At 34.5% G+C, this 18,247-nt stretch overlaps 1 protein-coding gene across 1 annotated transcript in view; it reads left to right on the plus strand.

Moving 5' to 3' along the window:
- DNAH5 (dynein axonemal heavy chain 5) overlaps positions 1-18,247 on the plus strand; it is a 439,069-nt gene that overhangs the window by 98,593 nt on the left and 322,229 nt on the right. The window lies entirely within an intron of this gene.

Genomic DNA, 18,247 nt, shown 5'->3' on the forward strand with positions numbered 1-18,247 from the left:
TTTCTATGATTTGTTCTTTGTCTCACTCATTTTTAAGCATTAGATTATTTAATTTCTGATTAATTTTTAATCTATGTGTCCATGGGCCTTTACTGAACATGGTTTATATTACATTATGACTTGAAAAGAATGCATTTTTTTCCTGGTTTTCTGCATTTGATCATGATGCTTTAGAATATGGTCAATTTTTGTGAAAGTGTCATGTACAGTTGAAAAAAGTATACTCATTTCTTTCCAGAGGTCTATCATATCTAATTTTTCTTAGGTTCTATTCCTTTCCTTAACTTCTTGTTCGTGTTTTGGTTAGGTTTGTTTTGGTTATGACAGGGGAAAGTTAGGGTTCCCACCAATAGTATAATTTTAGTATTTCCTCCTATAACTCATTTAGCTTTTCCTTTAAGGAAGTTGTATGTTATATCATTTTGTGCATACATTTATTATTGCTATTACTTCATTGTGTATGGTACCTTTTAGCATAATGCAGTTTTCCTCCTTATCTTTTAAAAATCGATCTATTTTTGCTTTTACTTTGTCTGAGATTAGAATTTCTCTCCATTTTTCTTCTCCTAAAGGATAATAGATTCTGCTCCAGCCCTTTATGTTTACTATTGTGTGCCTCAATTGTGTTTTTTGTAAACAGCATATTGAAAGATTCTGGCTTTTAATCCATTCTGCTATCCACTTTTGTTTTATGAGTCAGTTCATTCCATTCATATTTACAGTTAAGATTATTATTTTCCTTCTATTTAGTTTCCCCCATTTGTTCTTCTTTCTCTTGTTTACCCTGTTCTTCCTCAAAAGTCCATTTTCTTTTGACCATTGCCTCCCTTAATTTACCTATTATTTCTTTTCCCCTCCTATTTCCCTGTAAGATAAAATACATTTCTATACCCAACTGTGTATATTATTCCCTCTTTAAGCTACTTCTGAAGAGAATAAAGTTCAGCATTTCCTGCCACCTCCCATCTTCTCTTCCACTATAAAAATTCTTCCTTATGTGCCAATTTTTCCCCCTATGATTTGTTCATACAAAGAAATGAATGCATCTTATTTTTTTTTTTCTTTCCTTATTTGGCAAAAAAATTATCACCAGAAATCCCCTTGCAATTCTACAGTCTTTGCAGATCACTAATTTTTATAACATGATATGTTGCCAGTCTGTCTTTTTGCCTTGGTCTCAATTTTAATTGTGCAGTCCTAATTTGTTTCAAGATGCTGTTGGTGCTGTGAGCAATGACAAGAACAGTGATGATGTGCAAAGAGAACATGTGAGCTAGGCTGAGGGATGATTATCCTTTGATGCTTGAGGGAAAGGAAGGAAAGAAACTGAAAGCAGATGGGGTGGTTAAAAGAGCTAGAGGAAGCCAGGGGACAGATTTAGAAAGCCGAATGTGCTAAGGGAAACACAGACGGGGGTATAAATGGATGGGGTGAAAGACACTGTACTTGAAATTGATTCTATACAATTTCTGGCCAGCACACATTAGAATGTAATATAGCTTTTTGGTTTAGTGGCTAGATAGGGTGGGAAATGTGCAAAAGATTAGAGCCAAAAATGAGAAATGATTTTTCTCTTGTGTCAGTTGTAGGGGAATCTCAGAGCACTTATTTTAGAAACTTATTTCCCTTAATTTTCTGCCACAGAAAGGGTTTAGACTGTAATAGATCCCATGTACCTTTTAGCTTTTAGGGTTATATTCCCTTATCTTTTATTCAAATGGCTTAGAAACTTTTAAAAAGTATCTACTTTTAAAAGATCCCTTTCTCATCTATCTTTATCTGTATGATATGTATGATACATAATTTTATGCATATTGCTAAATGAGATTGCTGCTGATTCTGCACTTCCAGTTAGGACCAGATAGCTTAGCACTTATTTACCTTCTAATTATTTCACATATTCAACTTTATTTTCCTATCTAGAGGGAAGGGAGGGAATAAGCATTTATTAAACACCTCACAGGTCCCGTACTAAATAATTTAGAAATATTTTCTCATTTGATCCTCACAAGATAGGTATGATTATTATCCCAATTTTACAGTGTCCTATGACACAGAGGTAGTGTTTGAGGCCAGATTTAAACTCAGATCTTCCTGCCTTCAGACCCAGTGCTCTAGGTACTGCACAACCTACTGGTCACTGTAGACTAGAAATGTCCTGAAGGTAGGACTAAATCATGCATGTGAGTAACCACGGAGGTGAGTACAATGTTGGGCACATCAAAGAATTTCATTAACTCCCCACAAACCCATTATAAATATATATACTATTTGGATTTTACCTCAATCTTTTTGCCTTGTAATTTAGGTTTTCTTTTTTTAGATGAGAAATTATGTTTGGTTTGAGGGTACTTTCCTTGGTATTAAGATAATACTTTGGTTCTTCGAAAACAAAAAGTTGCATGATATTTTGAAGGTCAGAGTAATTTCTTGTAGACACTAATTCATTGTTCTTTTTTATTTTTACCAAATGATATAAATTAAATTATATACATTTAAAAATATGTTTTTATTTGGCTCTCATATTTGTTTACCCAGATATTTTTGTGTTCCCAAACGAGGATTTATATTGAATTATTACTCAACTGGATCTATGATTTCATTGACATAGTTATTTTTTTTAGTAATTCAGATGACCATTTATTCAGTACTAAAGGTGGGTACATTAGGCTCATAGTCCGGTGAAGTGGATTTAAAAAGACTATAGGTTTATAGTAATTCTGTCCTTAGAAATATTGTTAAAAATATATGAATAACTTTGCAATGTTGCCTCCATTAAGAGAAAAAAATTCTCTAATATTTGTAACCTATTCTGAACTGGGAAAATTCACTCTCTCCTGTGTGGCTCTCAGAGCCATCCCATAGCATCTTTCATGCTACAAACAAAGGTATACAAAGAAATACAAGAATGACATAAACCACAGCTATTTATGAGAAATAAATTTAGAATTGCGGGATGCATTTTTTAACAGAAAAAAGAATACATCAAGAAATGGATTAATACTTACAAATGGATGCCAAACACGGCCAACATAAGTAAGGCTAGAAAGGAAATGAAGACCATTAATTCCAATCACGTTGACTGTAAGACCTTGAACTGGTCATTTTTAACCTTTTGGGGCCTCAGTTTTCTCATGCAACATGAAACAGTTGATTAGACACTGTTTTAAGGGCCAAGGCTATGTGAGTGAGACGAAGATGAGAAGAATAGAAGAGAGGGGAATGCAGGCAGAATCGCTTCACCTTCCTCTATTTAAAGAATGGGCTCAGCATAGTTTTTCTCTCCATTTCCCATCAGCTACTATTTTGGGACTTCTTTGGAACTCTCTATTATTCTCCTGCCCTAGTTAATTTTTTAAGTAGCTTTTCCCCTACCCTACCTTCCTTATGTATATTGTCTTCCCCCATCAGATTGTAAGCTTCTTGAGGTCAGAAATTGTTTTTGTTTTTATTTGTGTTTATATCCTTGGCACTTAAAACAGTGTTTGGCACATAGTAGGTATTTATTGACTGACAAATAGATGATTTTTTAAGGCACTTTATGAAACTATCCTATGATTCTGGGACTTCTGTGACACCTTGAAATATTTTATCAGAATTGCATGTAAACATATATTTAATTACAGAATTGACTATGACAGAGATATTTTTCTATCTTTATAATAGAATGGTCTTTATTATTTTCCTTTGCCTTGGAAGAAAAGCCATGGTACTGCTTTTGGAAAGAAATTAATGTTGAGTTTCAGCCTTAAGAGAACTCTGTTCTAATTCTGCATTGTAAAATTTGATCTATACTTCCCACACATAACTGTGGTCACTAGCAATGTAATTATTCTTGTGTTCATATTCAAAAGCATATGAAACATATATGACCTTTCAAAGAATATTTTTAGACTTTCTTTTGTGAGGTAAATAATGATGTCTGAGCATTGTCCTTTTAAAATGAAGGGAGGAAAATGACAAAGCAGGTTACGTTATAATCTGAAATGCCTGTGATAATCAAGAATGTAAAAATACTAGCTGGCTAATAAGTCAGCATAGTTTTTATTTTGGCTTTCCCTGTCAGTAAGCTACCACTTTAGGTTTGGTTTTCATGTATTAGAATGAAGTTTAGTATTAAGATCTGCAATACTTCATAATTTTAATGACTCCTTTCTCTATTTTTTCAACCTCAAATATGGCTCAAAAAGCCACTGTGATCCATTTCATCACAATCATCACTCTGTGATGTTTATGTCACCATGATTGGCACTAGCAGTGGGCAGGTTGGATTGTCTGATCTTATGCTTGGAAATGTCACTTGTAGGAATCATCTAATAATTCATGGTGGTGCAATTTAAGTTTCACACTAAGGTGATTTGATGGACATTTAATTCACAGAATCACCAAAATTCCGGAATAGAAGGGATTCAGAAGCCAAATAATTTGCTTCTAATTAGTATTTTAATTAAGGGAGGATCAGATGTTGCTACTGTTAATTGTCTTTTCTAATATTTTAAATGAAAAACAGTTCCAATTTGAAAGAAAGTGGGATTTGGCTAATCAATTTGTCAATCAATTGGACCATCGATAAATATTTAACATATACCTACACAATACCTACCTGGCAATATGCTAGGTGATACAAAGATACAAATAACAGATCCTGCCCTCTTGGAATTTATATTATGTCAGATGACTGATGTAGATAAATAAGGGATTTATGAATTAGTTTTTCTTTCTTTCTTTTTTTTTTTATAAATCCTCACCTTCCATCTTAGAATCAATACTGTGTATTCGTTCCAAGGCAGAAGAGTGGTAAGGGTTAGGCAATGGGGGTTAAGTGACTTGTCCAGGGTCACACAGCTAGGAAGCATCTGAGACCAGATTTGAACCTAGGACCTCCCATCTCTAGGCCTGGCTCTCAATCCACTGAGCCACCCAACCTTATAACTTATTTTTGAAGACATGTAGAACATTGAAGAAAGGTCAAATAAACAAACTACTATAAAAGAGAATCCTTTAAGATCAGAGAGATCTCTAATTACTCCTTATTCTACAGTTGTTGGCTCATCATCCATATTGGTCCTCTAACCTCTGCTTGTAAGTCAAAGCTCTGTTTTGGACCTTTTGCTCTTGTCTCTCTCCATACTTTTCTTGTGATCTTATGAGCTCATATAAATTTAATCATTATCTCTAAATAGGTGATTCCCAAATCTATATATCTAACCCCAGTCTCTCACCATAGATCTAGACTTGTATCACAAACTACTTTTTGGACATTTTCTATTGGTACCTCAGACTCAATATGTCTAATAGAGATTTCATCTTCTTCCCCCTCCAACTCTTCTTTTTTCTAAACTTCCCTATTTCTATTGAGAGTTTGCTTCTCAGTGTTGCTCTTGGCTCCTCATTTTTATTCATCATATATATGATGAATAATAGTATATATATATATATATATATATATATATATATATATATATATATATATATATATATATATATATATATATATGGCTAAGTTTTTGTTAATTCTACCTCCACAGCATCTGACATCTGGTTTCTTCCTATTTATGTAGCCACTACCATAATTCTCACCTGTATTTATACTACTGTACATTAATACCTGTATTATACTATGATACATTAAGTTAGTAAATGATTTCAAAAGTCAAATTAATTACATTAATCAATCAGCGTACTACAGTTTCACAATAGAATAGATACTATTATTACTACTATAAAAGTTATTGTCCAATGCCAGGATAAACTTCTGTGTGTGAAGTTAACATAAAAATATAACTCATAGCTGGCACTTGTCCAATTAAGGTAGGAAGCAGTGTGACAGTGCAATTTCTGACTTCTGGAATGAGCTGGTGGAAGCCCCCACCCCTGCTTGGTCTCTGACCCAGTGACGTGGAGCGCCATGATTATGTGCCTGGACATCAGAACACATGGTCCAGACTGTCTTAACCGAAAGCGAACTAGGTGTAATGTCTAAGGAGATATAAAAGCCAAGGCAAATGGGAACTCCCAGGTATTTTTGCTCAGATCCCTTCCTAAAAGCAAGCCTGCTCTTTTATTGGCCTTAATTTATCTGGTCTGACCATGAGGCTAGCCGGGCCACCTTGCTGCCACTTGTAAAGTGGGCCATCACTGGTTGGGAAGCTAGGATCAGATAAAACAGCAGCAGACCTGGGAGACTATGATAGTTAGAAAGATCTGATAATATCTTTCTTTCTCTTTACTAATAAATAATTATAAATTTAATAAAATATCTCCAAGATTAATTTTTAACTGCAACAGTGGGTTTTACCTATATATTTTTCATCACCCTAAACTGACAAAAAACACTTTTTCCCCCCTAGTTAGACAAGAGTAATATAAGTGAATGAGTTATTGTGCCAGGGTGGTAATTTTAGTATTTAGTAGCCCTTAATATACAAAAATTATTCCAAGATTATAACTTCATAATTGTTTTATTAGTCCTAATGTGTGTTGAAACAAAATAGTTTCTCTAATAAAGTCAGATAAATGGATTTTAGTTTTTTTAGCCTGGTTTCTGTATCTTGGCTTACACGTTCTCTCTCTCTCCATGCCTCTACTACAGTACCTCAGACTGATCATCTCAATGGAGATTCCAATCTTAAATAACTTCTCCAAGATCACAATTCAGTTAATGATAGAACTAGAATTGGATTCTAGACCTCCTGATTATCAATGACTTTTTCTCTATGATTCCCTTTTGCTCTCTTATTTGATAAAGATATAAAAAATAACTTTGGAAGACCAGTAGCAGCACAGAAGAAAAAAGATGGTCCTGAGGCACTGCCAGAGCTTGGAACAGAGCAAGTGTGTTGTAGCAAAAGGAAGAGTAATGGGAGTGTCTAATAAATCTCAGAACTAGAAATAGGGGGAGAAATAATCTTTAAGTTGTGTGAGGAACATTCTGGAGGATGGCAGAAAAGATGAACTTTCTACATTTTCCCTTTTGCTTTATTTTTCCTCTTCTTTGTACTATTAAAGAAATGATAAAAATCATTTGTATATGGGATGTGCCCATAACTTGGAATGTTTATACTTCACCAAACTTGCCTTGAATATTAATCATCTTTAGATAGCCAGTAAATTTAATTATTTAAATACTCATCATTCACAAGTTTTCTTCTAATTTCAGTTCAAGGAGTTGATGGGAAAAACTACTTTGAAGTTGTTAAAGTAAGTCGGCAGGCTAATAATGATGGTCACTAAAACATTATTCTATTATGAGTATATTCATCTGATTTAGTTTTTACATTGTGATTGAAAAAAGGAAAGGGTAAATTGTGTTGGGATCTCTATGTGTATTACATGCATTTAAGTATGTGTTGCTACTAATGTCTATTTTTAAAAAAGTAGTTTAGTTTAACCAATTATATTTAACAATAGTTTCCAATTTTTTTGAAGAATATTGAGTCACAAATTCTTTCCCTTCTTCCCTTCCCTCCCACCTTCCATCCATGTTGAGATGGTAAGCAATCATATAGATTTTCCATGTGTAATCATGCAAAACATTCCCCCATATTAATTCTTTTTTGGGAGGAAACAAAAAAATTAAGAAATTGAAAAAAAGTTTTCTTTGGTCTGTATTTAGACTCTATCTGTTCTTTTTCTCTAGGAGCAGATACCATTTTTTTTTATCATGAGTCCTTTGGGATAATTTTGGATCATTTTATTTCTGAGAATAACTGTTATTCACAGTTGTTTTTGTACACTATTTTTGCTCCTGTGTTCAGTGTTCTTCTGGTTCTGTTTATTTGAGTCTGCTTCAGTTTCAATAAGACATTCCAGTTTTTTTCTGAGCTCCTCCTGCTTGTCATTTCTCATAGCATAGTAGTATTCCATTACAATCATATATTATTACTTACTCAACCAATCCTCAGTTCATGGGTATCTTCTCACTTCCCAATTCTTTGCTCCCTTCCCCACCAAAATAGCTGCTTTGAATATCTTTGTACATATAGGTACTTCACCCCTCCTTTTAAAAAATCTCTTTGGGATAAAACTTAATAATGTTATTTCTGGGTCAAAATGCTTATAGCCTTTTGGGCGTAGATCTAAATTGATTTCCAGAATGGTTGAATCAGTTCAGAATTCTCCCAACAGGGCAGTAGTGTCTCAGCTTTCTCATATCCCCTCCAAATTTTGTTGTTTTCCTTTTCAGTCATAATATCTGACCTGATAGGTGTGGGGTGGTACCTCAGAGCTGTTTAATTTGCATTTCTCTAATTAATAGTGACAGAGCATTTTATTGCATGACTATATAAAGTTTTAATTACTTTGTCTGAAAACTCCCTGTTCATATCCTTAGACCATTTATAAATTGGGAAATAACTTGTATTCTTATATAAGCATTTTTACATCATTATGATTACTGTGTATTACTCTCTGTTCTATTTACCACTGTATGATCTCCAACTTCCCCATTTCCCCCTCTTTTCTATTTGCCTCCATCCCTTTTCTTAACTCTTTCCCCTCCTACTTTCCTATAGAGTAAGATACTTTTCTTTATACCCAGTTGATTGTATATGCTCTTCTCTCATTGATGCAATACTGATGAGAGTAATATTCACATGATCTCCTCCCTAGCTCTTCCATCTTTCCCTCCACTATAAAAGCTCTTTCATGCCTCTTTATGAGCAATAATATATCCCATTTTATTTGTCTCTTCCCCCTCCTCCCAATGCATTCCTCTCTCTCAATTTAATTTAATTATATATTATCCCATCATATTCAACACCCCTTTGCCCTCTAGGTATACTCCTTTTAACTGTCCTAATAGTGACAAAGTTCTTTGGAGTTTCAAGAATCATATTCCTATGTAGGTTGTTTAATCTTATTGTATATCTTTTGATTTCTCTTTTCTATTTACCTTTTTGTGCTTCTTTTAAGTCTTATATTTGAGAATCAAATTTTCTATTTAGCTCTGGTCTTTTCAGAAAGTCCTCTATTTAACTGAATATCTATTTCCCCTCTGAAGAATTATGCTCAGTTTTGTTAAGTGAATGATTCTTGGTTGAAGTCCTAGCCATGATTTAAAATAAAAAGAGTTTAGATATTATCTTTTAAAGAAATTATCAAGGAAAATTGCCCTGATATTCTAGAAGTGGAAGGAAAAATAGAAATGAAAAGAATCTACCCATCATCTCCTGAAAGAGATCCCAACAGGATAATTCCTAGGAATATTATAGTCAAATTTTAGAACTCTCAGACTAAGGAGAAAATGTTGCAGACACACAATAAGAAACAATTCAAATATCATGGGTCCACAGTCAGGATAACACAAGATTTAGCAGCTTCTACATTAAAGAATGAGAGAGACTAGAATATATTATTCCAGAGGACAAAGGAGCCAGGACTTGATTTACTCTTCTCATCTGCCACAAATTCAAAGATGGAAATCTTACATCCTAAAGTCATTCTAACCAATTATTTCTCAAGGATTAGAAAAATTCAATTATCTCCAACCAATTATTTCTGATGGGTCAGAATAAATTCACAAATAGCAGTTCTTTGTAATTTTCTCTACCAAATACTGAAAGAAGAATTATCATAAACTTGCTTTTATTCTATCAGATGGTTTACCTTTAGCAGAGAGAATACTCTAGTACAGTAATGGCGAATCTTTTAAAGACAGACTACTGGGTCCTGTTCACACCCCAATGTAGACTGAATGCCTCACCCTGTTACCCCCCTCACCCTCTCTGTCTCCCTTAACACAGATAGGGGAGGGAGAAACCACTCCCATTGGGCTGCTGGACAGAGGGGTGGGTCATGTGAGGAATATCCTCAGGTGCATGGAGAGGGGGAGGGGAACAGCTCTGCCTGGAGTCCCTCTGGCTTTCTAGTAAGGCATTCTGGCTGGTGACCGTAGGTGTTCTCACAGAGCAGGCTCTGCCTGTCCTTTTTGGCACATGTGCCATAGGTTTGTCTTCACTACTCTAGTAGATATCTCATTAGTTTAAACTTCCTGTCACAACAAAATTCTGTTATTAATTTATTATAATTTCCTCCATCTGGCCAAGTAATCTATAGTATAGTGCTGTAATGAAATAATTTCTGTTTTCCTTGCTTTTATCTTTATCCAGCACTCTTTATCATGCTTTCCTTAGTTCCATGGATTTCTACCCAGTTAAATGTTTTCATGAAGTATAAAAATAATCTTAATGCCCGCTGCAAGATATCGGTTTTTTAAAGTAAACTATATCATTTTTATCATACTTGACCTAATGAGTCTAATCCCATTGAGTTTTAGTGATATAATTAAGTTTTTATTTATTTTCTTCATTAAGATGCTAAGTTTCCTGTATTATCTCAACTCATTATTTTGGAATATAGACATTCAAATCATAAGTATTATTTCTTCTGTAAATTTCTGGACACTTACACTGCCAAGTGTTTTGCAATGTTATATTTCTTACTTTCCATTGTATTTGATCTAGTAGTTCTATCTGGATATCTTTGCCTTCTTCCCTCAAATTTCTGTTAAAATTAAGTTAAAGCCCCACATAATCAGTTTAATAATCTTGCATAATTGTTCTCCTCCCCATCTCCTTGCACCTGAGGACATTCCTCTTTTTACCAGACCTCTGCCTAGCAGCCCAATGGGAGTGCTTCCTTCCTCTCCTGTCTGGGGTAAGGTGCTGGGGGAGTTCAGGGGCTCACATGCTGTGTGAGGGTGCCACACAGACCTTGATCTTTACAACACTGTGAAGGAAGTACTATTATGATGTTTATTTTATAGCTGAAGAAATGGAGCCTGAAAAAGGTTATCAGTGGTTATATAATTACTAAATGTCTGAGGTAGCATTTAAATTCAAGTTTTCCTGATTTTAAGACCAGCACTATTTGTGTAGGCCTGTAGCCATGACTTTGTTATTGCCTTATCAATTACTAAAATTGCAACATCTCTCTCAGATTGCCCATTCTAGTTTATTAAATATTATTTTGTCAATTAAAGAAACCCCTTTTCCTATAAGAAATTTTTGCTTATTTCTCCTGCTCTGTCTTTATCTCTCTACCTCTGTCTCTGTTTCTTTTTCTCTCTAAGTATATGAAATGTAGATCTTAATCTCGCAGGCTTAGATAAATTTAGTGTTACCAAAACAATAACAACAAAAGACAAATGAGAGCCAAGTTCTACTTTAACCATTGTCAAAATTGTTAATTTCTCAATTCTAGAAACAGTTTCCCCATTCAGTTCTCACAGGATACCAGTCTTTTCTCAAGAATTCTCTTCATTGTTACTTCAAAGATAAGGATTAAACCTAATTGGTTTCAGAAAAATGTTACCTTTGCTCTTTCCCCCTATCTTCTTGTCAGCCATCACAATAACAGTCTTTACAGAATGCCAATTAAACTCTCAGTCCCCTCACAGCCTCATAGAATGATAGTGAAATGGTCATTCCATAGTTCTAGCGCCTTTTTCAGAAATATAGTAATACTAGATATAGTCTTTGTGGGCGAGTCTATTGAAGGTGACATTATGCATATATACACTTTTTGTTTCTAGAAGAAAGACAAACATTGCATAATTCTAGCTATTACAAAGATTCCATTCATTTTTAGTACCTCTTGATTCTCAAATTATGTGTTCTATGTGACTCCCCATGACTGTTTTTCTTCTGTCTTTTCCCCCCTTCTATTAACTATTAAGCTCTTCTTTAAGATACCACCATGGGGCTCTAATGGTAAGACATTCGGTACTTAAGATTTTTAGCCTCTTTTTCTTTTTTAGGACTTCTAATTAAGTTATTATTATTATTATTATTATTAACTAATTTTGATGTGAATCCTAAGAATATTTTTATTGCCCTATTATAATTAGAAGCAAGTTGACCTGGGCCAATATACTGACTTATGGTTGATATATTGTAAATATTTTTTATTAACCAGTGACTACATATATCTCTATTTTGGAAAAAACTTACTCTTCCTTAATTTGTTTTCAATTTGCTTTTCTTAAAAAAAAACAAACACCTGTTTATTTTATTTTCAATTAGTCCAATTTTAAATTACTCAGGCTTCTGCCAGTCCAAATGGAAAAAAAAAGAAACTCTTTTGTAACAATTACAAATAATCAAGTTGGAGTCCACCACCTTTTTGTCAGAAAGTGGCTAGCATGCTTCATTATTGGTGCTGTAGAATAGTGATTGGTCATTACATTGATCAGAATTTCTAAAACTTTCAAAATTATTTTCTTTCAATGTTATTGATTTTGTATAACTCCTTCTGATTTTGCTAATTTCATCTTCTATCATTTCACACAACTCATATTAGGTTTCTCTGAAACAGTCCCTTTGATCATTTATTGTGATGTGGTATATTTCATTAGATTCATATAACATGATCTGTTCATCTCTTCCCCAATTGATTAGTACCTCAGTTTATAATTCTTTGTTACAAAATGTTATGAATATTTTTGTATACATTATTAATTTTCTTCTAGCTTTGATCTCTTTGGGAGTATAGACCTGATAGTTATACCACTGTAAAGTTTAGTAACTTTTGGGGCATAATTCAAAAATACTTTCTAGAAGGGCCAGATCAATGGCAGATCTGACAATAGTGCATTAATGTGCCTGTTTACTAATATTACCATCACCATTTGTTGTTGCTTTTTTTCCAACTTTTTTAATCCTATAGACACTGGAAAAAGTCTCAGTGGTGCTTTAGTTTGTAATTCTTTTATGAGTAATGATCTGTGGCATGTTTTCATGTGGTTGATGATAGGTTAGATGACTTCCTTTGAAAAATGATTGTTCATAACCTTTGACTATATATCAATTGGAGAATAATTCTTGTTATTTTTTCTAATTTAACTGTTTCATTTCTTTAATTTTAGCTGTGTTGATTTTATTTGAGAAAAATAATTACATTTTATATAATTGAACTTGTCAGTTTTGTTTTCTGAGATCCTCCTTTCTGGTTATGAATTCTTCCCTCTCCATAACAACTTACCTTTCCACCCTTAACTAATAGTATTTTTCTTCATATATCAGCCTTGATATTTTGTGGACATGCCCTTCACATACTAGATAGCTTCATTTTTAACCTTGACTAGTCCTAAACTTTCACTGGCTGTCTCCTCTCCATATGCACTCTTTCTATTTCTATACCTGCACCACTCCTCATTTCTTCCCAAGAAAATATTATCTATCCTTAATGATTTGAAATGTCACCACATTCATTTGAATGTTACCTAATTTCTTTGGAGAGAAGCACTTTATCTTTATTTAGATGTTTAATAACTGTGTATATCTCCTGTGGACTTAACATATTTTATTTTGTACCATTATTATTTGTGTACATGTCTATTCTTTCCTAATAACTGGCATGCAAACTATTTGTGTAGCCAGGTGATACAGTAGATAAGAGTGCCACTCCTGGAATCAGGAGGACTTGTCTTCCTGAGTTCAAATCTGGCCTCAGACTGTGTGTGATAGCTGTGTGATCCTGGGCAAGTCACTTAATACTGTTTGTCTCAGTTTGATCATCTGTAAAATGAGTTGGAAGAAGAAATAGCAATTCACTCCAGCATCTTTGCCAAGAAAACTCCAAATGACTAAATAACTAAAGCCTTATCTTATACATCCTTGTCTTCCCCATAGTGGACACAAACTTTTGTTAAACTGAATTGAATTGAATATTCAAACTATCTCAGAGTCTAGTAGGCTTCCTAGCCAACCAAGTAAAGTAGTTGGGCCATTTTCATAAATTTTTTTTTTAACTACTAAGGTGCCATTAAAATCCTGAGTTGTGCTATTATTGACAAAATCTGAGGACATTGTGGTCCATGGATATTGAATGTCACATAGGGACTACACATGACTTTTGAATCCTTAAATTGAGCTCTTTTTAAGTGCATAAATAATAGGGATCCCAGAATCCTTTGTTGAGAACTGGGAGTCATTTGGTCTTATTCTCTGGCTTTCTAGGATGAAAAGTAAGACTCTCAGGGGTTTAGGTGACTGGTAACTTTGGGGAAAACAGTTTCATTTGATGAATGAAGTCTGAAGACAGATTGCAGAGAGTTTAGAAGAGAGAGTGAGAAGACAGAAGTGGATGGTAATAGATGACTCTCTTAAGAAGTTTAATCAAAAAACACAGTGGGAATATAGGATGGCAGTTAGCAGAGATGACCCAAAATATAGGATAATATCTGGGAGGTATGGTCAGATCATAAAAGGATTTCTTATAGTTTGTAGACATTAGGGAAACTGCTAGTAGTTAGGGAGAAATTAAAGTAGTGAGAGAGTGGAGATAAGATAACTATAAATTGCTGGAAAAGATAGGATAGACTGAAAGGAATTCACATTTCATTGTGAAAGTGATAGAGAGCCTCTGAAACTCACCAAGTAGAAAACTGGGGATGACATGGTCAGGTTTTAGAAGACATATTGCATGTTAATTTTTTTTAACAGTATTAAGTTATATAGTAAGTCAATAAATTTTATTATTTACTTCCTTCTAGTTAATTTGTATACTACTTTAATGTGAATGAATATAAAATATGCCAAGTAATTAACTTACCTTAAAAATGCAAGTTGTAAATATATTTCTCAGAAAACTAGGGTATCTATTAAAATCCAAGCAGAGATACCCAATATAAAACAAGCCACAATCCCATCATGGTATTTCCATTTATGTAATGACAGAAACAATTGAATATTAATTCAAAACACTGAAAAAGGGGAGTTGCATATTAAGGAATTCATCTTCATTTCTTCTACATTATTCAGGGGAGAGGTGTTCTGATGCTACAACATTGGGTATTTCAACAGAAATATTCCTAAAATGGAGGAAGTAAACTTATGAGTTGTATTTCCCTTTTAGAATTTCCAATATATTTGTTCTGTATGTTTCTCAAGATAAGTGAAAAAAACAATCCCTTGGAGATCCAGTTTACAAATCAGTTTATAAATTATAAGATGTAAAAATGGTTTATAAACCATTTTCTCTTGAGGTTGATTAGCATGCCTTACACCCTTGGAGTTGGCCATCTTCCTTGATCCCCTTACCTGCTTCAATTGAATTCCTGAATTTTCCAACCAGAGGTTCAGACTCTTGTTTCCAAAAGGTCACAAATCTAGAGCTGAATGCAAACTTAGAGGCTATTTAGTCCACATGCCTTTTTTAAACCTATGTTAAATAAGTTGCAAGGGGTTAGCACGTTTCAGAGGTAAGTTTTGAACCTGTCTTTCTGACTCCAAACCTAGCACATTCCTACCCAATGAAGAGTTCATGTGAGGTTTCCTCTGAAACTCCTGGTCTCTTTAACAACTCAAAGCACATCTCTAATGATTTTATACTGATATTATCACTGTAAGAACGATCAGGTTATTGAGCAGAACTGAATTACTATGCCTTAGTTTATTTGGATAGGCAACTGTGTGAGCACAAGTAATTTATGGACATAATTTTCCATTTGCATATGAAATGAGCTTCTTGTTCTTTTTGGGAATTAAATGGTCCCTTTGGGTCACAATTAGCCCATCTGACAATTAGTCACAATTTGTCACAATGCTGGCAGTTAATTGTACACACCAAGTTGGCTTGGTAAAATCAGCCCGATTTTCTCAACTTGAAAAATTTGTTTGGATTTCTTCTAACTTTCCTGCTTTCTATTTTGATGGTATATAAAAATTTTCATTGCTGAAATAAATCACTCAAACATCTCTATTGACTTGGAACCTATTATGCAGGAAGTTAATAGAATTAAATGGACATCAGAATAAGCTGTGTTGCAACTGAACTGTTAAAAATGGCTTGGTTAGCTGATATACATGAATAAGAGATTAGCCTTGCTCAACAATAGAGTACATAAACAGTATCACCTTAACGACAATCACAGAAAAGGTAGAACAAGGGAGGGGACCAATGACAAAAACCCTGGAAGGGAAATAGCTTTGAGGTCTTAGAGGTTGCCTTTTAATTGTTAATCTATTTAACTTCTGATGTAAACAAGCAATGCCAATTAGTTTTAACTTCAATACATGAGAGCTGGATTTGAAACTAGCTTATCCTTTGGAGGACTCCTCATTTGAAAAAATTGCTGTGTGATAAACAGACTAAATCTCCTGAGTGTTACAAGACTATTGAGGGAAAATTAACTTGACGGGCCAATCTATAAGACATATAGATTTCTGCAATGTTTAGGACGGGTAGGAGACAACTATGGAAACAAAGTGTCACCCGAGTTTTAACGGTAAGGAACTGGGTTATTTGTAGGTTTGCTTGTGTGCTAAAGATGCTCATCAGTCATACCTTGGGAAAAAATCCCCAGTCAAAGAGTCAAATCTGCTCTTTCCCACATAGCTGAGGAATTGATTTTTTGTTGATTTGTGCATTATCCTAGTTGGATAGCATGAAACATGAAGTACATTCATTTCTCATACAAAAATGCGATGTGATTAGATTTTGTTTTACATATGTCTGAATAAGAACTATTTTGAGAAACTGGGCATCTATTTGGAAGATAGATATCGGAGGCAAAGCATAATGGTGTTCTTTTATCACTTTTTGTTCTTTTCTATAGTCAATTGTCTGTAAGGCTTTGGGCTGGTCAGTACTTTTAAGTGCTGGGTTTTCAACCTCATTCTTGCTCATTCTCTAATATAATTAGAAATAAAGTTTTAGGAAATGAGATTAAAAGAAAGACTGAGGGTTGTATTGAAGTATTAAATTCTCAACACATTGAAGGCCTGCCCGGCCCCCTTCTCTAAACTATATAAATGTGTGATGGTGATTTATATTGGTGATTTGAAGTAAATTAGAGGCAGCAAAAGAAAGAAATTCTTATAGGAATTAGAACAGGGGTATCTTCAATAGAAATTAGAGAGAGAGAGAGTAAAGAAAAAGGTGGGACATCAATCAGAAGAGTCCAACTAGGGACATTATTTTTTTTAAAGCCTTACCCTTCTTTTTTTGAGTTAATACAAGTATTTGTTCCAAGGCAAAAGAGCAGTGAGGGCTAGACAGTTGGGACTAAGTGATTTGCCTAGGGTCACACAGCTTCAAAGTATCTGAGGCCAGATTTGAACCTAGGTCCTCTTGACTCCAGGCCTGGGATTCTTTCCACTGAGCTACCTAGCTGGCCCTAGGGTCATTGATTTTAAATGAGAACAACCTCACAGGTCATCTGGTACCACTTTATCATATAGATGAGGAACTGAAAGCCAGAAAAATTAAGCTCCCAAAGTTACACTGGAAATAAATGGCATAGTACAAATCTCTAAGAAGGCCTACTAACTCCAAATCCATCATGCTTTTCTCTATACCAAGGGTCAGTTCATCCCTAAGGTTTTAACTTTTTTTTAATCATTTCCTTTTCTAATTTTTTCTTCTAAGTGTCTCATTTTTTATCCCTTTTTTGAGCTCCTTTAGGGTTTTGGGCTTAATATCCTTTTATATTTTGCTTTGGGGCTTCACATAGTTTCATTTTTGTGTTTCTGTCTTCTTCTGAGTTCATATTTTGGTTATCTCTCTTGCTAAAACATTTTTCTAACACCAGGCATTTTCTCTGTTTTTTGTTCAATTTGGATCATCCCCCTGCCCTTCCTTATTTTGAAGCTTAGTTTCATTCTTGGGGTAGAGGGAGTACTGTCCTGCATTTGTATTAGGCCTGGGCTGGGTTGGCTGTCTGGGTCCCAGGTTGAACACTGCAGAGGCAGCCTAGTTGGTCTGCTGTTGACAGCTTTGTAGCTCAGTTCAGATGCTGTTTGTATTGACTTGAGTTGGGTCTACCCAATCCTGTTGAGGTTGGACCTTGTTGGCCTGCTGCCTGTATTGCATTGATTTCTGCTCTTGCTCTGGTGAGGTGAGATGAAGGCAGATATGATTTTTCTTTTGTTGCTTGGGCTACATTGCATCTGATTTTCACTGAGGCTTGTTCGGCACTCTCTCCTCCTACCCTAGTGAAATAAGACCTCTTTGCCATCTCTCCATGTTGTTCTGGGTCAGAGCACTGCTTCATTACTTCTTCTATTGGCTTTACCATTCCAGGATTTGTTCTGACTCATTTTTGTTCTTCTGTGGTTATTTGGAGGGTAACTGATGGGCTCTGAATATTTCTGACTGCCATCTTGGCCTTCTTTAAAAAGCTTTTTTTCTCCTGTTGCCCATATTTATAACATTTTTTGTTAGTGATGGTTTAGTCATTCAAGCCTTTTGACACTGGGGACTTTTTCTCTCCCTCTGTTCTCTTTCATCAGTGACGGTAGTTACC

The sequence above is a fragment of the Monodelphis domestica genome, chromosome 3 (assembly GCF_027887165.1).
Source record: "Monodelphis domestica isolate mMonDom1 chromosome 3, mMonDom1.pri, whole genome shotgun sequence".
In the NCBI taxonomy this organism is placed as follows: domain Eukaryota; kingdom Metazoa; phylum Chordata; class Mammalia; order Didelphimorphia; family Didelphidae; genus Monodelphis; species Monodelphis domestica.